Source organism: Hibiscus syriacus, unplaced genomic scaffold (genome assembly GCF_006381635.1).
Source record: "Hibiscus syriacus cultivar Baekdansim isolate YM2019G1 unplaced genomic scaffold, ASM638163v2 tig00110831_pilon, whole genome shotgun sequence".
Classification (NCBI taxonomy): Eukaryota; Viridiplantae; Streptophyta; class Magnoliopsida; order Malvales; family Malvaceae; genus Hibiscus; species Hibiscus syriacus.
The window spans coordinates 78,471-104,504 of NW_024062882.1; the positions used below are offsets into that span (position 1 = coordinate 78,471).

Consider the following 26,034-nt stretch of genomic DNA (forward strand, 5'->3'; position numbering starts at 1 on the left):
ATGCAAAGTACACGTAACATCATAGGGAGAGAACTCATGCATGAAAGGAATAGAAACCCTAGAGAAAAGAAATTTTTGGACGACAATAGTAAAGAGGGAAAATATATTTTCCTCATTTTATGTCCAATCATATATTGAGCAATCAATGCAAAAAAACTTTTCCCCTCTTGTGTTGACCAAATTTCCTTGATGAAACCACCCATTAACTTTCCAGAAAAACCAACCTCAACTCCATCTTTATCATCGTGCATCATTTTATCTATACTTCAAAATTTTCTTTCAACAAATCTCCCTCATCACCACCGTGAAACATACTGTACCAACAAGTATCATGGCCAGATCAAAGATAAACCCAGCCCCAACACCAAGCTTTGAGCATTTCCAGACAGCTGAAGTCGAGGCATGATTCAAGAACCTCCAAAAATGGCAAGTATATTTGGAGGACAGTTTCGTTTTCTACCAGAAAACAAAGAACCATTCGGACCGAAAGTCATGGATGTGATTCGAAAACACAACTGGGAGAAGTTTGTGAGCCATCTTAAAGTCGTAGCACCGACAATGGTCAGAAAATTTTACGCCCATCTTGAAGACCCATCCCAACACACCGTGTATGTCAGAGGGAAACTCCTTCGATTTTCCCCTTCAGCACTCAATAGATATTTCAAGATGGGGAAAGTGGAAGATCAACATAAGAGGTTTGTGGCTGAGGCAGACCAAGAGACTTACAATGGAGTACTCGAAGATCTTATATTTTCGTAATTATTGGTATTCAATTTCTATTTGATTATTGATTTTAAATCGAAGAGAGAATATTCTTTTGAAGATAAGAAATAAAAGAGATAACCTTCTCGTTGAGGATGTGTGAATCTCAATATTTCTTTTCAAATTAAATGATTTTCCCTAGTAAAATAATTCAAAGTAAATTAATTAAACTTTAATAAATGGATCATTTTCTAATTTTACATTCAATTTCATAATTTTACTTCTTCAATGTATAAGCAATTTGGTACCAATTCTGAGTATTGTGGTGTTATTTGTTTTCCAGTGGTAACCGACTCACGAACCCTTTAGATCAAATTTTTGGTAAACATAGAATGATTTGTACACTTTAAATATTTTTTTAATATTTTAAAATGTATTTTTAGGTATTTGACCTACCTAGTGACTCCCAAACAAATTAAGTGATTTTAAATAATAAGTTGTAGCGAACTTTCTTTAAAAGTAAAAAAAATTAAAATAAAAGGACGTTATGACAGAAATAAGATGACAATCCAAGCGCCTCACCCCGGTTTTCCAATTCGATCACATTCAAATGATCTACCACTCACAATCGTCTCACAAAGTTACACACCTGAATATAACACCAATCATTAGCAAAATAAAACAAGCTCATATTTAAGCAATATTAACAATTATACCATAACGTTAAAAGCTTTTCATCAAATCATTTCATCAACTCAAATCAATTATTCATACATAACAAGATCAACTCAAGCTTGTAAACAATAGATTATGAAAAAACTTACAAGTTAACCAAGGTAAGTAGCAGTCATAAGCATCGAGATATTCCATTAAACCAACATGAATAAGTAAGCAAAAATTTGATTCCACCCCTCACTTAAAGAATATTATCCCAATACGAAATAAAGTCAAGGATGAGGGATAGAAATACTCCACGTGTCTATCGATGGTTGGTGGCAATTAATCATCGGGTCCTTGGTTGCGAGTTTGAACCATGATAGTGTCAATGGACGGCGAGTGAGTGCTCAGAAACTTGGAAGCAAAGTGTGGTCAGGTTCTACGATGGTGCACATAGGTTGGGTTGTTTTAATGAAATGGTGAGTAATGGAAAAAGTGTGAGTCCTATAAAAGGAATATAAAAGGTGGACGGTTTGAGTTTGTCTAGTCAAAATGTGGTTGGGGCTAGGAAAAGAACCACTTGTGTTGTAAAAAAATATGGAAAAAAGGTGTTTTAATTGGAAAAGAATTTAAATTAGAAAAAGTGGTGTCCAGGTTATTGAAAGGTGTGGGGTCGGTCAAAGTGTTTAAAAAATTTTAAAAAAGGTTTGATTTGGTTGGTGTAAAATGGACGGCAATTTAAGATAAAATGGGATTGTGATGTTTGCTTGTGTGGGCATGGGGTCAAGGGAAATGCTAATGTGCATCAGGGTTCTCTTTTAATGAAACGGTACGTTTCATTTACAGAGGCGGGTGATTTGCTCCTGCTTGCTCAATGGTTCTAAAAAGATTCAATGTTCGCCTGCTTTCTTTATGAATAAATATCATGGTCCTTCATCGGAGTTTGATCTGAAAAATACTTTGGTACCTAAAAAAGTCAAAAGAAAAATAAATTAATAACCATAATAAATAAATAAAATAAAATAAATGAAAAAAATAAAAATAGGTTGCCCCCATTAGAGTGTGTTTTGTTTAACGTCATTAGCTCGACGACCTGGTTCAGATTATCTATCGTATATAAAAATAAAATAATATTAGTAACTAGCTAAAGTCTTTGGTAACGGCGCCAATTTGACAAGTGTTATGACTATCAGATAATTATTCATTTTTCTCAAATGAAATAAATGAAAGCATAGTATAGATTAGAAAGGGTCGATCCACAAGGACTTAGAAATTTTCAACGTCGTATTGTGTTGAACTTGACCCAAGGAAATTGAAAGTGAAAAAAAAAAGTGTTTGGTGATATAAAAATTAAATAACATAAACCAAATAAAAAAATGACAAGGAATGAAAGTAAAAAAATTGAAAGCAATAATGATGAAAAATAACCTCAAGCTTCGTTCCACCTCAATTCATTTAGATCATCGATATGGATTTTACTTTAGGATTCATGTCGATTACAGTATACAAGGCACAACCCTTGTAACTTACTTTTCTCTCTAGTAAACCGATACTCTCAAGTCACTCTTCGAAATTCAGTCCTTGCCTGGACTAACCACGACCATCGCCCTTAGTACCAAAAGATATTTATGCACTGGAAAGCCCAGAATAGGGTTATATTTTCTCAATGAGAATTGAACCCAGTCTCAATTTCCCTTAAAAGACCGCTGCTAAGTGTGTTCACAAGAAGTAGAATTTGCTACCAGCTGACTCTCCCTCCCAACTGTATATCATAACAACATGCAAACCAATGAGCTCTTTTTGAAATGAAATTGTTGAGATTTTTAAAGGAAAGTCATTTTCTTTCCAAATTTATAGAAAATTAAGAATATTATCCGAAGATATTAAGTGCTTTTCAATTTTCACCGAATGAATTGAGTCATCACTAAGCCATAGGCTAAATGAAAAAAAAACTTTGAATAAAAACCTAAGAGAATTTTATAAATTAAAAGAAAAAAAGTGCATGTTCAAGCAATACCCAAATGGGTATTTATAATCTTCTAAAATCCAAAAGATACACTAAATAAATTCAAAATAAAATAAACCCCCAAAGTATTTTAAATTCAAATTTAATTCCTAAGATAAATCTCCCTAGGATGGCTTTGCCCGTCCATCTTCTAAATTAATGCTGATTGGATTTCTAGAAGTTGTGACTGATTTAATCTTCTAAAAAATATTACGTTAGACTATGTAATGCCCTAGGTCATGCCCATGTTTCCAGCCATGATTCCAGAAAATAGAAAAAAAGTAGAATCACGCATTTCATTGTTGTTTCTGAAAATTAAGCTCTTGCACAAAAAATGAGTGAAACATAACCAAATCAACAATAATAATTCGACAATACAAAAAAATCAACAAGTAAATATCTTCAATTTAAAGCACTCATCATGTATGGTAGCAAAATTATTCAATGTGATTGATGCTCATCCTATTTTTCTGTATCAGTGTTTGAAGGTAAAAATATGGATCAAAAAAAAATCATATCCCGAATGCATAAATATAAAATAAGTACTCAAACTATACCGCTTTTCACAAATAGGTGCCTAAAGTATTTTTTAGACTCATTTCGGTGTCTAACGTTTCAAACTTTACCGTTTTAATAAATTAAATATAAATTTTTAAATTAAAATAAATTAAATATATATTTTTAAAAGTTACGATAAAAATAAAAAATATGTATTTAAATTAAAATTAAAATAAATATATACATCATGTTGTCTATTTTATACCAAGCATTGGTCGTGACATCAATGACAAGTGACATCATTCGATTGAATTATTAAATTTATTTTAATTTATTAAAAGGACTAAATTGAGAGAATATGTAAATGACATAGACCAAATATTTGATTATAACAAAATATTTGACTGCGACATCACCCAATCTATGGCAGTTAACCTGTAGTGATCACATCTTAATTAAATGAAAATGAAAATGACCGTATATTATATTTTTTGAAATCATTAAGGAAAAGTAGACAAACACAAACATAAGTGATCAATCATGTAGTTAACCCAATAATCTAATTGTACTCTATCTATATTATTTTCCTACTTGTCTGCTTTCTGTTTCTATGCTTCTTCAAGATTTCTGAACTTTTCATTTTGATTCTCTGCTTCATTGCAATCTCAACATTTCAACATGTAGTCCCTTGCATCATGCATACTATAATAATCTCTGACAACTTTATAATATAATATATGGAATCAATCAAGATTTCTCGGTCACCAAGGCTTTTGTTCCACTGCAAATAAACAATGAAGAGATAAATTATTGGATTTGAATCTCAATGCAGAAACCAAAACCAGGTCTAGTCAACGATGCTTTTGTCGAGAAAGAAATAAATACAAATAAAAAATATGCACTATCCTTGCATGCAGAAGCCAAATCCAGATCCAGTCAAGGATTTCAATGTAGGAATAGGAAGAAATCAAACGCTAAAGCTTATTAATCTTTTGCATTGGATATCCAAATTAGAGGAGGCATTCTTTGTTTAATACACTGCTTCCATTATTTTATTCTTTGATTATATCATATTTACACCACTGTTTCAAATATGCATTTTGTTATTCAATATGTTCTTGTTTTTTGTTTTACTTCGCAACGAGTGTTTTGTTGGTAAGGATTTACTTCCAGGTGGTTCTACAGTTTGTTCTGCTTCATATCGAAATTTTCAAGGTAAAATTTGGAATTTTTTGTTGGCATTGTTGGATCTCTTGTTGCCAAAGCTGCTGAGTACACCGTCAATCCCGCTGCACGACAACTTAGTTACTTATTCAAGTCCAGGAGCAAGTTTCTCAATCTCCGGAGTCAAGTTCAAGACCTAAAGGATGCAAGAAAAATGGTGCAACAATATGTTTACTCGGCTAATTGGAAGGGGCATGTGATTTTTGATGATTTTCAAAGTGGTTGACAGTGGCCGGTGAGAAGATCTCCAAGAAGGCTGCGACACAATTGCAGGAGACTGAAGATAAATCAAAGAAGAAATGTTTTACTGGATTTTGCCCTGATTTCATGTCCAGTTACTGGATTAGCAAGAAAGCGGACAAGGAGGCCAATGACATAGCTCAACTCATGACACAAAAGGATAACTTTGATGGAGTTTCCTACCATTCTGATCCAAAAGGGATAGACATTATCAGACCTGTCAGAGTATGAGGCCTTCGGATCAAGAAGCTTTGCTTTAGATGAAGTCATGGCGGCATTAGATGATGATACAGTCAGTATAATTGGAGTGTACGGGATGGGTGGTGTGGGTAAAACCACACTCGTCAAAGAGGCTTCCAAACGAGCCATGGAGAAACAACTGTTTAATGAAGTGGTCTTCATAGCTGTAACGCAAACCTCTAACACACAAAATCTTCAAAATGAGATTGCCAGTCAGTTAGGACTCAAACTAGACGACCCAAGCGTTGATGTTCGAGCAGCCCGACTACGTGATCGACTGAAGAAAGCCAAAAATGTTCTTGTCATCTTGGATGATATTTTGGAGAAAAAAGAGTGGATATAATTGGAATTCCTTCAGCAGACCAACACAAGGGATGCAAGATATTGATGACATCTAGGAGGCTTGACGTGTTAAAATCAATGGATTCTGAACCAAACTTTTCAGTTGAAACATTGAAACAAGATGAAGCATGGAATCTGTTCAAGAAAAGGGCTGGCTATATTGTTCAAAGATCTGACTTACAATCTACAGCGGTTGAAGTTGCCAAACGATGTGCAGGACTGCCGATCGCTATGGCAACAACTGCAAAGGCTTTAAAACCTAAGCAGAATTTGTTTGAAAGGAGGGATGCTTTGCGACAGCTAAGTAATCCCTCCAAAAGAAACTTCAAAAGCATAGCGGGGCATATTCAGCAATAGAGTTAAGGTACAAGTTTCTAGAAGTCGAGGAACTTGGGCCAATCTTTTTACTCTATATCATAATGGGTCATAATGCTGATATGGAGGATTTGTTGAGATATGCTATTGGTTTGGGTTTTATCCATGATGTTAGAACCATGGAAGAGAGTCGAGATAGAGTCTTGACATCGGTAAACAACTTGAAGGCCTCTTGTCTGTCACGCAAAAGTTCTCACCAAAGCCATTTTGATATGCATGATGTTGTTCGTGATGTTACTCAAAAGTTCTCACCAAAGCTATCTTTATTCAAAGATTGGCCAGATGAGAAAATGAACAAAAGCCAATTGGTAAGCTTACAGAATGTCCAGGTTAGTGAGCTTCTTAATCATAAATTAGAATGTCAAAATCTTACCTATTTCTCAATTGGTACGAATTATTGTCCGCCTTTGAAATTTTCAAATAACTTTCTTTAGGGTATGCAAAGACTCAAAGTCTTGGAATTTGCCAAAACACGTTTTACATCCTTGCCTTTTCCATTGGTTCCTTGAGATCTCTGTACATTGCGTTTGGTAGGCTGTGATGTAGAATATATAGGCATCTTCGGAGAGTTGGGAAATTTAGAAATCCTTGACCTCAGTGAATCTAGAATGAAAATGCTACTAAAGGAGATAGGACAGTTGACCAGACTAAAATTGCTAGACTTGAATTATTGTGAGGAACTTAAAGTAATATCACCAAATGTGTTATCAAAGTTATCCAGATTAGAAGAACTATACCTATATTGTAGCTTCATCAATTGAGAGGTTGAGGGAATTGAGAATCCAAGAAGAAATGCCAGTCTTGTTGAGTTGCAGTATTTGTCTCGTCTAAACACTTTGGCCGTACATATTCCTCATGTGGAAGCTATAGCAAAAGATAATTCATTTTTCGGGAAGATGGAAAAATACATGATTTCCATTGGAGGTATGAGCCTTTGGAGCAGCAGGGGTTTGAAAACGTCAAGAATACTGAAGCTCAGGATGAATAAAATTACTCATTTGGTGAATGGGATTAAATTGTTATTAGGAAAAACTCAAAGTTTATATCTCGATGGATTGGAAGATGTTGAGGAAATGTTTTACTACACAAGTGCTGAATCTTTTGGGCAGTTAAGATTCATAAAAGTCGATAACTGCAATATGTAGAATAATTTGTTCTCATTCTCCATAGCCAAAAAGACTTCACCAACTTAAAAATCTTAGGTATCCAATTGCAAGAACATCACGGAGTTAATTTCAGAAAAGGAAGAGACCAGTGAGAAAGGCATTTTGGGATTCAGTAAACTGCGCATCTTAAGGTTGGATCATCTGAATAGATTCAATAGCTCGTGGTATTCAGAAAATACATTCCAATCAGCCACTTGACTTTTTGATAAAAAGGTAATTGTATTTCTCTTCTTCTTTCTTTTGTACATTAATTATAGCATGCATAAAAAATGATCTTTCCTCATTTTCTTATTGCTTTAAAGATGAAAGAGCACGTATTTATTTATATTTACACCATTATTTGGTGTTACCGGTTAAATAACATCAACTCAGATGATTTTTTTTTCAAAAAAAAAAACAAAATTTAAAATAATTTTATATAGAACATTATTATAAAATCTTTTATATCTTTTCATTTTTTATATAATATTAAAAAAAAAAACTTATTACTTTCTAAAGACAAACTATATACTTTGAGTGATAATTAAGAATGATCTGTTTATGATGATCTGAAACATGGATTTTATATATTTGCAGGTTTTATCTCCTGTCTTGAGGAGATGTACTTGAAGTCGGTAGGTGGTATTGAGAAAATATGGAATATTGATGATCAATTTTTATTAATGTCTTTTGGTGTTCAAAGTTTAACAACTTTGGAAGTGTTATATTGCCATAAGTTGAAGTATGTATTTACTTCATCGATGATTAAAAGTTTTGTACAATTGAAAACAATGTTAGTTTCGGGTTGTCATGAAATGGAAGAGGTAATAGAAGAAATAAAAGCGGAAACAAAAGAATAAAGGATTAACAGCAGCATAAGGGTGTTTCCTAAACTTGAGTCTTTGCGCCTTAAAGGGCATCCAAAACTGAAAAGATTTTGTTGTGGAATTAATCCGATTGAATTTATCTCGTTAAGGCGTTTAGAAATAATGAAATGTACTGGTTTAAACACATTCCATTTTAATGATGGAAACTATGAAGTTCCGCCGCCACATTATCTCTTCAATGAAAAGGTATACCCTAATTTTTTAAAATTATTCATGCACTTGGGTGGAATACTTTTTTCCATGAACGGGTTTAGAATTTTAGATTTTAGGGACTATGGTTTGAAAATTATTGCATTTAGATTTTTGATTTTAGATCATGATGGATATAATTGTAGCAACATAGTATTTCCTTAACTTGAATTCCTTTTATGTAATGTTTTCTTTTATTTTCAATTATATATATAGTTACATACACATTCAAAATAAAAATTCGCATGCAGGTGATACTTCCTGTGCTAGAGGAATTGTGAACTACAACACTGACAACATGGATATTGAAAGTATTAGTTCAAAGTTTGACAACCAACTTTGAAAAAATGATTTTCAAAGTTTGGTAAATGTTTCTTTGAAAATGATTTTCAAAGTTTGGTAAATGTTTCTTTGAAAAATAGTTTTTCAAAATTTGGTAGATGTTTGTTGAAAAATGATAATAAGATAATTAAAAATAGTTTTTCAATTTTGGGTATTATTTTTTCGCTTTTATTTCGCATTTTCACTAATCTGGTTATAGGGAAATTACTTGTTCTCGTTTATTTCCCAACAACTGGTAATCATAGCTTTTGGTTGTGAATATTGTCAATTTTTTGCGAGGTTACTATTCATTACTATTTACATGAATAGTAAATTTTGTGAATAGTAAAAATTTTGTCGGTAATACAAATTTTTCTACGGAGGTGTTCTAAGCATGAATTGTCAGAAACGATCCAAACGAAACCAGATTTGAGTGGGAGCGATGGCTGCAATGGTACGGACTTTGGCTTCTGGAAGATACAGATTGAAGATTTTCTGTACCAGAAAAATCTATATCAACCTCTCTCAAGAAAGCAACCAGAGGGCATGAAGAATGAAGATTGGGCTCTTCTTGACAAACAAGCCCTCGGAGTTATCCGACTGACGTTATCCCACAATGTTACTTTAAACATAGCAAAGGAAAAGACCACGGTGGGTCTTATGGCAGCTCTCTCCAGTATGTATGAGAAGCCATCGACCTTAAACAAAGTTCATTTGATGAGGCGATTATTCAATTTGTAGACGGCGGAAAGGGCATCAGTGGCTCGACACCTAAATGAACTCAACACAATCACAACCTAGTTGAGTTCCGTGGAAATTGAATTCGATGATGAAGTTGAAGCTTTAATTCTCTTATCATCTCTACCTGACAGTTGTAATGCTACAGTTACAGCAGTCAGCAGCTCGTCAGGAAACATCAAATTAAAATTCGACGATGTTCGGGATCTAGTATTTAGTGATGAAATTCAACGGAGAGAATCGGGTGAAGCATTAAGCTCCTCAGCCTTGCACACAAAGTCTAAAGGGAGAACTTCAGGAAGATATTCAAATCATGGAAGATCGAAATCCAGAACGGGAAAATCAAGAACGGGAAAGAAAAATTTTACCTGTTATAATTGTGGCAAGAAGGGTCACTTTAAAAGAGATTGTCGAGCACCGAAGAAAGATACCGACGCACATGAATCTGCCAACATGACAGAGGAGATAAGTGATGCCATGATTTTAAGCGTCAACAGTCCGATTGAATCATGGATCTTGGATTCAGGGGCATCTTTCTACTCCACCCCATGCCAAGAAATCATGGAGAACTATGTCAGTGATGATTTTGGGAAGGTTCATCTAGCTGATGCTGAAACCTTGAAGATCGTCGGAAAAGGAGACATCTGATTAAAGTTGCCAAACCAAACCACCTGGAAGCTGAAAGGAGTGAGACATATTCCTGGCCTCAAAAGAAATTTGATTTCAGTAGGACATCTTGATGGGGAATGATATATCACAACCTTTTCAGTCTGTGAATGGAAGATTACCAAAGGAGCACTCGTCATTGCTCGTGGTAAGTAGACTGGTACTCTCTATGTAACCTCAAATTTAGAGAATATCATTGCAGTAACAAATGCTGATGGAAAATCAAACCTATGGCACCAAAGGCTTGGCCATATAAGCGAGAAAGGGATGAAGGCACTTTTGTCAAAACAGAAGCTACCAGATCTAAAGAGTGTATATAACGGACTATGCGAGGATTTCATCTTTGGCAAACAAAAGAAAGTCAGTTTTGCAAAGATTGACAAGACACCCAAGGCAGAAAAGTTAGATTTAGTTCATACTGATGTATGGGGACCATCTCCAGTTCCATCTCTTGCAGACTCACTATATTATGTCACATTCATCGATGATTCTACAAAGAAGGTGTGGATTTATTTTCTGAAGAATAAATCAGAAGTCTTTGATACATTCAGAAAATGGAAGGCTATGATGGAAAATGAGGCTGGTTTGAAAGTCAAGCGGTTGAGGTCTAACAATGGAGGAGAGTACACAAATAGTAGATTCAGAGATTTTTGCGCAAACAATGGGATCAACATAGAGACAACAGTTCCCATGACACCGCAGTAGAATGGAGAAGCAGAGAGTATGAATAGAAATCTGAATGAACGTGCCAGAAGCATGAGGATACATGCTGGATTGCCCAAATTACTATGAGCTGTAGCTATCAACACTACAGCTTACCTGATTAACCGCGGGCCCTCAGTTCTCTTGGATAGTGGAATACCAGAGGAAGCTTGGAGCAAGAAAGAAATAAACCTTTCGCACTTAAGAGTGTTTGGTTGTATTTCTTATGTACACATAAATTATGCTAAAAGAAGTAAACTTGACGCCAAGTCCAACAAATGTATCTTTGTTGGTTATGGTGGTGATGAGTTCGGTTACCGATTTTGGGACTACGAAAATTGAAAGATCATCAGAAGTAGAGATGTCATTTTCAATGAGAATGTGATGTACAAAGACAGGTCTACTGTAGAATCAAGTAGCTCCAATACCGAAGCTAAAACAAAGGAATTTGCTGAGTTCGAGGAGATTTCAAGAAATGATGTTTAGATCAATCCTGAAGAAGTTCAAGAAGAACCAAACACATCGGAACTAAGATGATCATCCAGAATTCCTAAACCAACCCAGCGTTATTCACCTTCTTTGCACTACTTGTTGCTGACTGACAACCAGAGTGCTATGATGAAGTAATGAAGGTAGAGGATTTAGTCAAGTGGGAGTCTTCCATGAAAGATGAGATGGACTCGCTTATGTCAAATCAGACGTGGGAATTAGCTGAATTACCATCAGGCAAGAAAGCACTCCATAACAAGTGGATTTACAGAATCAAAGAAGAGCACGATGGAAGAAAACGCTACAAAACAAGATTGGTTGTCAAAGGTTTTCAACAAAAAGAAGGTATTGATTACAATGAAATTTTTTCTCCAGTCGTGAAACTTTCTACAATCAAACTGGTGTTGAAAATTGTAGCTGCAGAGAATATACATCTTGAGCAGTTAGATGTGAAGACAGCTTTTCTTCATGGTGATTTGGAGGAAGAAATTTATATGAGGCATCCAGAAGGCTTCATATAGGCAGCAGACAAGAAAAACCTAGTATACAGGTTGAAGAAGAGCTTGTATGGTTTAAAACAAACTCCTAGACAGTGGTACAAGAAGTTCGATAGCTTCATGAGTAGCAGTGGTTTTACCAGATGCCAAGCAGATCATTGTTGCTACATCAAGAAGTTCGAAAACAACTTCATTATTTTATTGTTGTATGTTGATGACATGCTTTTTGCAGGTTCAGACATGCAAGAGATTACAAACTTGAAGCAAAAATTGTCGAAGCAGTTTGCAATGAAAGATCTGGGTGCAACAAAGAAGATTCTTGGGATGAGAATCAAGAGAGAAATAAAGTTGGGGACTTTGATGTTATCACAGGCTGAGTACATCAACAAAGTACTCTCCAGGTTCAACATGCAAGATGCTAAACCAGTAAATACACCTTTAGGTGTTCATTTTAGACTCCAAAGAACAGTCATCAAAGACGGAGGAAGAACGTGCACACATGGTGAATGTTTCGTATGCCTCAGTAATTGGAAGTCTGATGTATGTCATGGTTTGTACTAGACCAAATATTGCTCATGCAGTGGGAGTTGTTAGCAGGTACATGAATAATCCAGGAAAGGTACAGTGGGAAGCTGTCAAATGGATCCTCAGATACCTACGGGGTACTACAAACAAAGCACTTTGTTTCAAAGGTGGAGATACGATACTGACAGGCTATGTAGATGATGACTTAGCCGGAAATATTGAAATCAGAAGGAGCACTACAGGGTATGTCTATACTCTAGGAAGTACTGCAGTGAGTTGGGTTTCTCAACTACAGAAGATAGTTGCTCTCTCCACAACTGAAATAGAATATGTCTTTGTTACGAAAGCCAACAAGGAGATGGTTTGGCTCCAAAGTTTCTTGGAAGAGTTAGGCAAGAAACAAGAAATAATGTCTTGTATTGCGACAGTCAAAGCGCTATCCATCTAGCAAAGAATCCGTCTTTTCATTCCAAGATGAAGCACATACAATTACGATATCATTTTTTCCGGTCTCTTCTGGAAGATGGGATTTTGAAACTTGAAAAGATTAGTGGAGCTCAAAATCCGGCAGACATGTTGACAAAGACGGTGACCACGGACAAACTGAAGTTGTGTTAAACTTCAGTTGGCATGCTAGAATAACAAGACTAGAAATACTACTGCATCGATCGAGGTGTGAAGACAGATTAAAATCAGTCTTCAAGTGGGAGATTGTTGAAAGTATTAGTTCAAAGTTTGGCAACCAACTTTGAAAAAATGGTTTTCAAAGTTTGGTAAATGTTTCTTTGAAAAATAGTTTTTCAAAGTTTGGTAGATGTTTGTTGAAAAATGATAATGGGATAATTACAAATAGTCATTGCACTTTAGGGTATTTATAAGATTAGTCTTTAAGCTTCAACTATAAATACCCTAACCCATTTAGCTTCAATATCATCCCAAAATCATTTCTTTCTCCCAATACTAGAGATCTTTCTTGTGAGTAGTGAGTGTTTTGTAAACACCTGTAAATTTTCTCTCTTAGTAAAAGATCTGCAACAGTCCGGAGACTTAAGCAAATTGGCTTAACTCTGTTATCAATTTCGGGTATTATTTTCCTCTTTTATTTCACATTCTCACTAATCTGGTTATAGGGAAATTACTTGTTCTCGTTTATTTCCCAACATTGGAGAGGCTATGGCCTAACCAACTTGTTGAACATTCCTTTTCTAGACTAACTTCCACTGATTTGGAGGATTGTTCTAATCTATTGAATGCTTTTCTGTTGAATATTTCGACAAGACTTCAAAAGCTTGACAGAATGAGCATAAAGGATTGTAAATCAGTAGAAGAGATCATATTTGAATCTAGGTCCCAATGAGGAGGAAGCAGAAAAGCGGTGCCATCACTTTCTTCGTCATTCATTCAATCAGATGTTATTACATTTGACATCCTTAGATATCTGTTCCTTGCCAAATCTATAGAGTATCCATAATAAAATACATAATATAAATTGTCCTTCATTGAAGGAACTGAGAGTGAGTGGATGTGACTGTGGAGATATTGTTTTCTTCTCAAGAAACAATAGGGAACACTAGTCATCAGTCCCTCTTTTGGGTGAATGAGGTATCATCCTAATTCCCAAACTATTTTATTTTATTTATTTGATCTACTCTGTCTCCTGAATGGAGCTACTTGTTTAGTATTAGAAGATATTCTTTCAATTTTGACCAATGCATCCTTTGTTTGTGTTGTTAACAAAATAATGGGGAATTCTGAAGTCATTTCCAAATCTACATCAACTATCTTTGGGATGGAATGCTGGAATCAAAGAGATCATATGGCATTGTGAAGGCCAACAACAACAGCAACACCAATCTCGTTACTTTGGCAACCTAAAAGTTGTCAAACTTGAGAGCTATTCGTAGCAATTTACCGTATTGTCAACTTACTTGCTCCTTTATTATCGTTACCCAATCTTCGAACACTCGAAATAAGCGGATCTTGTTTTAAGGAGATGATATTCCAAAGTGAAGGTGGTGAGGAAAAGCCGGCATCGCTGCTACTCTCTCAGATAACTGAATTAAAACTGTTTTATCTTTCTAAATTGTTGCATATATGGAAGGAAAAGGAAGGACACCAAAATCAAAGGATTTTGCATGCGCAAAACTGATGACTTTGGATGTAGAACAATGTGATGGAATCATAAAATTAATCACACATTCCACATCCAAAAGTCTAGTGCAAGGTATTACAAAAAAATCCAAGAAATGATTCAAGGTGGTGATGATGATGACCATCATGACGAAATCAGTTTCCCCCAACTCAACCGTTTGGAACTCCATCGTCTACCAAAGTTAGAAAGCTTCTGCTCATCAGGGAATTTTACCTTTGAATTCCCATCCTTGGAAATTCTAGTTTTAAGTAATTGCCCAAAGATAAAGATGTTCTGTTAAGGACACTCAAACATTCTAATGTTGCACAGAGTTTGAACCCGCAAGTGGGGACGGCAGCCTTAATAGAACCATACAACAATTATTCAGAGAAAAGGTATGTTTTCTCAAATCTCCTGCGACCATAACAGGATGCATTGTATTATTAAGAATAAGACATGCGCTTATTATTCGCACTACGATGAGGTTGCTCACTATGAGTGTACATGATAACATAATAAATTTTGAAAACTTTACAATTGAGTCATTGCCCTCCTAAAATTTTTTAGTATAATTAGTTTTAGGACACTAGCAGTTTTAAAATTATTAGAATTAAGTCTTGACCCCAAAATTGTCTGGTTTTATTACTTTTTAAGACCTTTGAATTTTAAAATTAGTGAAATTAAACTCTTAATCTCTTAATTTTATGGTTTAATTATTTTCTAAGCCCCTATTTATTTTAAAGCTAAAAAACTTGTCTTCTTATAGTTCAATCCTGTCTCCGTCCACGGTCATTATCGAAGAGCGTGAGAATTCTAAAGAATATCAAAGCAAGCCTTCAACTTCTAACACCCAAGTAAGTCAAAATTCATTTTAATTTACTCTTCTTCTTTTATTTGTCATAAATATTATTAATTTCTATTATGGATTGTTAAATGTAGAATCTCATGGAGGAAGTGTAAAATTCCATAAAAGATCGAGGCAGTTCTTCGACTTCTAACTCCAAGTAACCTGAATCAAGCAAGCACATCTATATGTATAATGCATATGATTATTCTTAACTTCAATAAGATAGCTTCTTTGATAATGCTTTCTTCATCTTAGGTTCAAAAGTTCAGGAATTCTTATAATTCTTGTTTCCTCAAGGCCAATGTATCTTTGCAAAGTGAGGTACATACAATTACTCCGAGACACCTTGATTGATTGCCATTGTAATAAGATTTCTTTAACCTTCAAAATTTTATGAATTTATGTATTAATGACGCGATCTTTTCCCTTATGCTCACGTATTGAAACATCTTTTATCATAATGTAATAGTGTATGGTAGAAGAGTAGTCGATCCGAATGCCGCCCCTCTTGTTTTTCTCTGCGTCGATTAAAGTTTGATGGCTTGCAAAGATTGAATCAGCGCTTGAAGGTAAAAACATGGATTTGATAAAACTTGATCCCTTCACTGGATTAAAGCTATGGATTATGGGATTATTTTTTATGATCCATTGTGTTGCAAAGCCTCAATGTTCTATGTAATTCAATGTGGATAGGTCTGTTTTGTTTTCGGGTCCTCTTGGTGTGCTGAATACAACTACTGCTGAAATTCAGACAATAAAGTCTCAAGTGGTATTACAGAGAATTAAAATGTGGCTGCTGATGTTCCAGCTATTTCCTGTTCAAAAGGATATGGGATGTGTTGGGAGTTTTAAGCAGAAAACAAACAATGCGATATCATCATAGAAACAAGACACACGCAAGAGATGGAATTTGATTTAGTTCGATCTTGCCTACCTCCACGTACGAGAGAAACAATTAATCCACAATAAACGTTATATCACAAAAAAAACTAGTATATATACTAAAATCCCAGTTGTCCTAAAACACTATCTCAGCATTTTATAAAATTATCATTATAACGTAAATTCTAAAAGTTACAGAGATTTAAAAGAGTTACATCATATTAAATATATATACGCTATGCACATAATATATTATCATGGTGGTTGATACAAAGATCAAATAAAAATTTTATACTAAAATGAAAGTATAGATGGCAAAATAATAAACAAAAACAAAATATCTTAAGAGTATTACGAAATTTCACTTAACCGAAGACAATATCGTTATAATTTTTATAAGAACCATAATCTCCAACTTGATCATATAATATATGGAATCAGTCAGGAATATATTAAATTCTTGAGTCTAAAAAATATCTAACATAGTTGAAATGATTTGGGGTTAACTACGTGATTATTTATGTATGTGATTTATCCAATTTTACTTACTGATTTCAAAAAGCATAATATATAGCTACTTTCTTTTTTATTTAACTAAGATATGATCACTTTCATTTTTATTTAATTAATAAATTATCACTACGGGTTAACTACCGTTAACAGTTAACAAATTAAGTGACATGACTATTAAATATTTTGATATAATTATATATTTGGTCCCTGTTATTTACATATTCTCTCAATTTAGTTATTTTAATAAATTAAAATAAATTAAATATATATTTTTAAAACTTTCGATAATAATAAAATATATATTTTTAAATAAAAAAAATATTTTTAAAATTAAGTTAATAATAAAATATATTTAATAAGTTAATAAAAAATTTAAGTTAATATATATAAAATGTTATGAATTTAAGTCAAGTTTTTATACATTAAGATACAAATATATACATCATGTAGTCTATTTTAGACCAAGCATTGGTCGTGCATCAGTGACACGTGGTGTCATTCGATTGGAGGATTAAATTTATTTTAATTTATTAAAAGGACTAAATCAAGTGAATATGCAAATAATAGGGACCAATGTGTGATTATATCAAAATCTTTAACTATCATGTCACCTAATCTGTTAACTGTTAACGATAATTAACTCATATTAACCACATCTTAATTAAATAAAAATGAAAGTGGTCAATTTAAGGAAGCATCATGTGCTCCCGCTTCTTAAGGATTATGAATGTGAGATTGACTATCGTCCGGGTAAAGCGAATGTCATTGTTAATGCTTTGAGCCATAAAACAATATCAACTCTAAGATGTTTGTTTTCCAGGATGAGGTTATTTGATGATGGTAGATTGTTGGAAGAGTTGCAGGTTAGGTCAACTTTGGCGGAAGAGATTAAGGCCAAACATATTCTAGATAGCTCTTTGCTCCCCATTATGAGGAAAGTTAAGCATGATCCACCTGATCAAACTATGCTTTTAATTAAGAATGAATTTTGTGCTTCAAGGGCAGTTATTGTGTTCCTAATTATGTAGAGTTGAAGTGGGATATCCATAGTGAGGCTTATAGTAACTCTTATGCTATGCAGTTAGGTAAAGATAAGATGTATATTAATATGAGAGAGAGATGCTATTGGGCTAGTATGAAGAAAAATATTTCTGATTAGTTAAGGTGTCTGACTTGTCAGCAGGTTAAGGCAGAACATCAACATTTTTTGGTCTATTACAACCTATTAAGATTATTGAATGGAAGTTGGAGCATATTACGATGGAATTTGTTCGAAGTTTGCCTCTAACTCCTAAGAAGGATTGTGTCTGTGTGATTATCGATTGACTTACTAAGTCAACTCATTTTATTCCTCTTTGAGTTAATTATTCTCTAGACAAGCTGACTAGATTATATATCAGAGATTGTTAGATTTCACATTGTTATGTTATCTATAATTTTTAATCGAGATCCAAGATTTACCCTAAGATTCTATAAGGCTTTGTATGAGGCTCTAGGTACTCGTTTGAATTTCATGACATCTTTCCATCTATAGACTGGTGGTGAGTCTTAAAGAGTGATACAAATTTGAAAGACAAGTGATAGGGTTGTGTTATTGACTTTCGTGTAGTTGAGGAGTCCTTGCCCTTGGCCAAGTTTTCTTATGCTCTAGGTACTCGTTTGAATTTCATGACATCTTTCCATCTATAGACTGGTGGTGAGTCTTAAAGAGTGATACAAATTTTGAAACACAAGTGATAGGGTTGTGTTATTGACTTTCGTGGTAGTTGAGGAGTCCTTGCCCTTGGCCAAGTTTTCTTATAATAACAACTATCAGAAAAGTATTCGTATGACATCAGATGAGGCTTTGTATAGCTTAAATTTCATAATCCTATTTGTTGGATTAAGGTGCATGATAGGAAGACATTGGGTCCAGCGTTAGTCTAAGATAATGAGACATTATCGATTTAATATGTGATCTCCTAAAAGAGGCCTTTGATAGACATAAACCTTATGTTGATCGAAGAATAAAAGACATTGAATTTTAAGTTAGGGAGAAAGTTTTTCTGAAGGTATCTCTATGGAAAAAAGGTGCTCAGATTTGGACGCGAGGGTAAATTGAGTTCGAGATTTATTAGGTCGTATCGTATTATGACGAGTCAGACCTGTTACTTATCAACTTGAGTTTCCTCCTTAATTGCTCATATTCATGATGTCTTTGTATATGTTGAGGTTATATCATCTAGATCCAATTCACATCATTTAGACTGAGAATACTGAGTTGAGTCCTGACTTATCATATGATGAGGACCTGTCTAGATTTTGGATCAGGATGATAGAATTCTTCAGAACAAACGTATTCCAATGGTTAAAGATCAGTGGAGTAATGATAGTCCCACAGAAGTTACGTAGGAGATAGAGAAATCAATGAAGACTCAATTTCAATATTTGTTCGAATCAGGTAAATTTTGAGGATGAATTTTCTTTTTAAGAGGGAGAGTTGTCATGCACCGATTTAAAATTGTAATTTATAAAACCTTATTTGATATAATTTAAGGATCAAATTGCATAATTTTGAAGTATGCAAGTTGTTTTGTCAACTTTCTTCTAGTTTAGGGTCTTAAACCCAAATTTACCCATCTTCTTTTTAGCCATAAAATAGGAAAAGAGATGAGTTTAAACCTGTGGCCTAAGGAAAGATGAAACCACACTAAGCCTTTAGCATTTAGGCTACGCTACTATTAATGAATAAAATATTAAAAATATTTTATAAACAAAACTAGTTCAGTTTTGTAACTCATTTGCACTTAGTCTAAGGAAGTCTAACCTGAGAACAAGCCAACCCCCAAATCCTCTACGCCATATTTCACTACATCTATAGTCCCTCACTACCAATCACCCTCCAACTATTTGTTGCGAGCAAAATCCCAATCCCTTACTCACTGTGTAACCCTACTGATCACCATGGAAATCGTCACGAAGGTCTATCAGAGTTCATGTTTTCGCCTTCACTATATTTCATCAATTCTTTCCACCTCCATCATCCATGCATGATAGGACGGCCACTATCGTATTCCTCAGGCTTCTCTAAACAAAATATGACCGATCGTTCTTGTCGCTATCGTGTCTTCTCCTTCCACTATTAGGTAAGTTTTTGGTTATTTCTCTACGCTTTTCTGCTCATTTGTTCTAGCTCGATTGTGAGTTGGGTATAGTGAAGAGCATACATCAAGATTACTGAAAATGCTCTTATACAAAAATTTAGCCATCGCACGTGCCCCCACATGTTGTCATTGTGCATGGAGCTTTTTCTTCGGTAGCGAGTCTTTTTGAATCGGTCAATTGGACTGAATTGAGTCAAACTAGTTTGAATTGAACTGAGTCAGTTTGAATTGTTATAATCCTTTCGGGTGAACCAAATCATCCCTAAACTGTTTGAATATTGACCGTTGAACATTGACTAGAAGCGTTGACCAAAAGTTGACTTTTTTTAAAAGTTATATTTCAGATACGATCGGAGTGGCTTCAATTTGATTTTAGAATTTCTACCATAGAACCCTTCACCAATTAATCTCATCTTCTATTAGTTTAATGCACGCAAAATGTTTGAATGAATGCAATGTAAATGCAAATGAAAATGCAAATCCAAAAGGTATTGATCCCAAAATAATTGTTCCTAAAACAATTCTCAAAGAACTGAGAATATCTTGGTACTATAGGAAAGCGAAAATCAAAGGTTACAGATAAAATATAGCTCTACATCCTAGTTGATATGATATCAATTATGAGTTTTGAATCATATATATGATTGCCCGATCGTGATTCTAGTAAGAAATTGAATTGCTTGCTTTGAAAAGAAGATAATGGAAGTTGTAGTTTGGATGTAATGAAAGTATGGCGAAGGTATGGGTTGGTAATGGCGTGGAATATGAAAGATGGATTGAAAAGAAAATGGATTGTGACGCTCTAACTATATGGAGTTAGGAACCAACAATATAAATAGATGAAATCGAAGTGGAAGTAGATGGAACGTGACCCACTAGCTATAGATGAGCTAGGAACCAACGCTATAACAAACGGAAATGGATGAAGACAACAAGACTATATTGAAGCCGATAAAGTTCTACAAGAGAACAAGAATGAAAGCAACCTCTCAAATATATTTTATATATTCAAATGAGTGTCTACAAATGATCCCAAAGGTGCTTATTTATAGTGTTTCTAAGCATCATATGAAAAGACTCAAAAGATGAAAACATTCTCATCAATTTAGCAATAAAATGCACTTGAATGCTTTGTCTTCTTATCTTCAAGGTTGGCTGAATATTCTAGATCATTTTGGGATGAATCTAGACAATTTGACGTTGAATTTGGCCTTAATTTCGTCCAAGGGGTGGAAGACTCTTGATATTCCATGCTGAAAATTGTCTTAATAAGTGAATTAAATCACCCTTCATTGCATGCTCCCTTGAAGAATATGAACAACCCTTCAATTTAGATGATAACAATCAGCTTTGAATGCCTTGAATGAGTGAATTAAGAGTCCATCAATGGCTTGTCACTTGGCTGAAGTTGAAAAGACTCTCTTAGCTCAAACTCATCCAAATCATCCATGCATAAAATTCCCGTAACAAAATTCCAGCCTGCACTGTCTTCAATAAATTGATCATATCTCAAGCTTCCGATATCGGATTAAGGTGATTCAAAAGGCGTTGGAAAGCTAAGAGATAGAGTAATAATTTCCAATTGATTTCTAGAACCAAACACAACTGTATCGTATCCAGAATTGGAATAAATTCTTAATGACATTTTTGCATATGATGAAACCATTCAACTTCTCTCATGCACCTAGACACAAAGGTGAACTTTATTCAATATTTAATTGAAAACATGCATGAAAAAATTAAGAGTTAATTTAATAAAAAAACTAGTTTAATTAATGAACTACTTCCCTAAATGAACTAGATGATTTAAATGCAATTCTTGCTTGAATGAACAACACACTTATTAAATGCAATGAATGTTATGCAAACTTTAAATTCTCATGCATAAGCAATAGAAAGTTTTCCTCCCTTATTATTCATCCTTCATCACGTTCCAAACTTGATGTAAACATACTCTCTATGGCTGCTTGAAACTCCTTAGCCCTTGCTCATGTGATGGGGCCACTTGGGTACTTCTCTGTGTCTTTGCTATTGGCGATCATATCAGTCCCTCCCTCTTTAAGACGATTTGTCCCTAAATCATCACCTATATTATAAGTAGACAAGTCGACAACATTAAAGGTTGCACTGACATTAAACTCACCTGGATGATCTAATTGATAGGCATTGTCATTGATCTTCTTGACTATTTGGAATGGTTCATCTCCCCGAGGCATTAATTTGGACTTTCGTTGAGTCGAAAACCTTTCTTTCCTCATGTGCAGCCACACCCAATCCCCTTGCTCAAAAGTAATTCTCTTACGACCCTTATTTACTTTCTACTGGTATTGTTGAGTTCGCTTTTCAATGTTCTCCCTCACTTGTTTATGAAGCTTCTTAACAAACTCAGCTTTCTTAAGTCCATCTTTATTCACAATTTGATCAGCGGGTAATGGTAACAAGTCTATCGGTGTTATTGGATTGAACTCATACACCACTTCAAAATGCGTACGCCCCGTAGTAGTATGGATTGAACAGTTATATGCAAACTCCACATGTGGTAAACTCTCCTCCCATGTTCTCAAATTCTTCCTTCTTCCGAATGATGGATCGAAGTAATATGGAAAGTACTCGATTCACCACTTTAGTTTGACCATCCGTTTGAGGGTGGCAAGTGGTGGAGAATAGTAGCTTAGTACCAATCTTACTCCATAAGGCTCTCCAAAAGTGGCTTAAGAACTTCACATCCGATCAGACACAATAGTTATGGGTATACCATGTAGCCTTAAAATTTCCCTGAAAAACAAAGTAGCAATATGTGAGGTATCATTGGTTTTGTCACAGGGAATGAAATGAGCCATTTTAGAAAATCTATCAACAATAACAAAGATGGAGTCTTTGTTGTTCTTTGCGCATGGAAGCCTAGCACAAAATCCATTGAAATATACATCCATGGTCTTCCGGTATGGGTAGTGGTGTGTAAAGTCCATGTGGCATGACTTTAGATTTGGCATTCCTGCAAGTAATGCAACACTCACATAACCTTTCCATATCTTGCTTATGCTCCATTGGATTGAACGTTTATGCTCCTTTTGACAACAAGAACCTCTCCTTCCACGGAATACTTTAATTCTTCCATATCAATGTTAGCATCTTCATTCTCATCCTCTTCTTGCTCTGATTCAACTTCTCCATCATCTCGAAGAAGAATGGTGTTACGATTTGGACATTGGCTTACAATGTGTCCACATCCCAAACACTTAAAACATAGTATGTCAAAGGAACGATTTGGAGTGGTGGCAGTCTTACCTTTGCTGGTTTGGAATGGGCTTACTTTTTTTGGGTGGTCCTACTTTTTCGTGGGATGGCAATGAAGGAGTCTTCTTGTATGAAATTTTCCCCCATTTTGAAGTTGCACTCCCATAATATCATTTGGTACCCTTCCTTTTGAGTTGCTTTTCCATCTTTATGGCCATATGCACCATGTCTTCCATCTCTACATAATGTTGTAACTCAACCACATTCGTAATGTCTGGATTAAGTCACACTAGAAATCTTTCCATTGTGGCTTCTCAAACCTCATCGATATTGGCTCGAATAATGGCCACGTCCATATCTTTGTGATAATCTTCAACACTTCGGTTACCTTGTGAAAGGTTTTGAAGACGGTTTAATAACTCCTGATGGTAAAGGGTTGGAATGAATCGTCTTCCCATCACTACTTTCATTTTATCTCATGTAGTGGTAGGATGTTCTCCATTGCATCTCCTACTTGATGTCAATTGATCCCACCATTTTAGTGCATAATCCATAAACTCAAGGGCAGTGAGTTTTACCTTCTTGAGATCGGAATAATCATGGTACCCAAAGATACGCTCTACTTTCTTTTCCCATGCCAGGTTAGCCTGGGATCCGTCTTGCCTTGTAATGGTGGAATGGAAATCTTGATATTAACAAGATTATCATCCAGTAATGGACGAAACCTTTGGGGCCTTTTACCTCGATTTCCCATTCTTTGTTGTGATGAACAATCTTGTTCTGGTCTTTCCACTTCTTCATTTCCTCCTTGATTGACATCTTCTTGTTCTCGGAATCCTTGAGTAAGCTCCTCTTCAATATAGTTAATAGGTTCATGGAGAGGTTCCAACTATTCCCTCAAAATCCTAGTCAATTTACGCACCATGACTTGTATTTTGGGATGAATATTCTAGATCATTTTGGGATGAATCTAGACAATTGAAGCTGAATTTGACCTTAATTTTGTCCAAGGTAGAAGACTCTTGCTATTCCATGATGAAGATTGTCTTAACAAGTGAATTAAATCACCCTTCATTGCATGCTCCCTTGAAGATTATGAACAACCCTTGAATTTAGATGATAACAATCAGCTTTGAATGGCTTGAATGGGTGAATTAAGAGTCCTTCAATGGCTTTTCACTTGGCTGAAGTTGAAAAGACTCTCCATTGGCTCAAACTCATCCAAATCATGCATGCATAAAATTCCCGTAACAAAATTCAAGCTTCCACTATCTTCAATAAATCGATCATATCTCAAGCGTCCAATATCGGATTAAGGTGATTCAAAAGGCGTTGGAAAGCTAAGAGATATAGGAATAATTTCCAATTGATTTCTAGAACCAAACACATCTGTATCACATCCAAAATTGGAAGACATTCTGACTGACATTCTTAAATATGATGAAACCATTCAACTTCTCTCATCCACCTAGACACAAAGGTGAACTTTATTCAATATTTAATTGAAAACATGCATGAAATAATTAACAGTTAATTTAATAAACGAACTAGTTTAATTAATGAAAGACTTCCTTAAATGATCTAGATGATTTAAATGCAATGCATGCTTGAATGAACAACACACTAATTAAATGCAATGAATGTTATGCAAACTTTAAATTCTCATGCAAATTCATGCATAAGCAACATAAAGTGTTCCTCCCTTATTATTCCTCCTTCATCACATTCCAAACTTATTGTAAACATACTCTCCATGGCTGCTTGAAACTCATTAGCCCTTGCTCGTGTGATGGGGCCACTTGGGTACTTCTTCGGGTATTTGCTATTGGCGATCATATCACTAGTTGTTCAACTCCTGCGAGTAGCTAAATGATGCATTGTCTTTCGTCAGACTTGGGTTCTTCAAAAATCTTCTACTTCCTCTACCATAGCGAAGGTTTATCGAGTCGAATAATGATATTTAGATACTACCTTCAATGTTAAATCTTCTTTATTCCAACTTATCTCCTCACAGGTAGATTGTATCTTAATTTATTTGCTTTTACTCTGCCTACGTAGGAATCTTTAAAATTCTATATTACCCAACAAAATGCATTGTCTTTTCAAGAACCTTCTAAATGACTAACTATTTTATAGATGAATACCTTTTTTCAGATTTCATGTTTATGCAAAAAATAAAAACACAACAAGGCAAAAGGAAATCAAGTTAGTAGCATAATAATTGAAGGGATGCAAACTGGCAAAAATTAAAGTCAAAAAATAATTAGATACAACTCATAGATGAGACTGCAAATAATAATGTAAATAAGGCATACAAAGGTAGTTTAAAGCCCTAACCACATGCATTCTAGTTCTAAGGCTTCCACATGACTTTAGTGGGGTGGGCTTACTAATTCTCTAAATGAATTTTGGTACTAAAAAAGGTTCCCAAACTGTCCTTACGGACTTCGATTTTGGCCCATTACAGACTTTACGAATCAAATTCAGTCTAGGGAATCATATCACTAAATGGGTTTCACAAAAACTAGTATTCAGACAAAAACTTAGAATGCTTTCTAGAGGTACTTTGTCAGACATACGCGAGGAAAACTAGTATTCCTTGGTGGTGTGACATTTTCCAACTTAAATGAAACATAACGAAGCTCAAGTATAGAGCTATGATATACAACAATCCTAAATATATTCACATAAGTGAAAGCATTACGAGAGAGAAAATCATTTTTTCGAATTTAAAAAAATATTGAATCACAAATTAAATAAATTCAAACTCTAAACTTACAAATTTTGAATATAGGCTAATCAACTCGTGGACTGACTCTCCTTTTATTTTAGAATTAAA

At 34.7% G+C, this 26,034-nt stretch overlaps 1 long non-coding RNA gene across 1 annotated transcript; it reads right to left on the reverse strand.

The window, feature by feature from the left end:
• Positions 1-2,489: 2,489 nt before the first annotated feature.
• On the reverse strand, positions 2,490-13,777 carry LOC120142705. The gene is made up of 4 exons (XR_005517876.1): positions 13,604-13,777; positions 5,158-5,162; positions 4,719-4,722; positions 2,490-2,499 (listed from the first exon to the last, which is right to left on the reverse strand). It is a non-coding gene; the product is annotated as an uncharacterized LOC120142705 (long non-coding RNA).
• Positions 13,778-26,034: the final 12,257 nt, after the last annotated feature.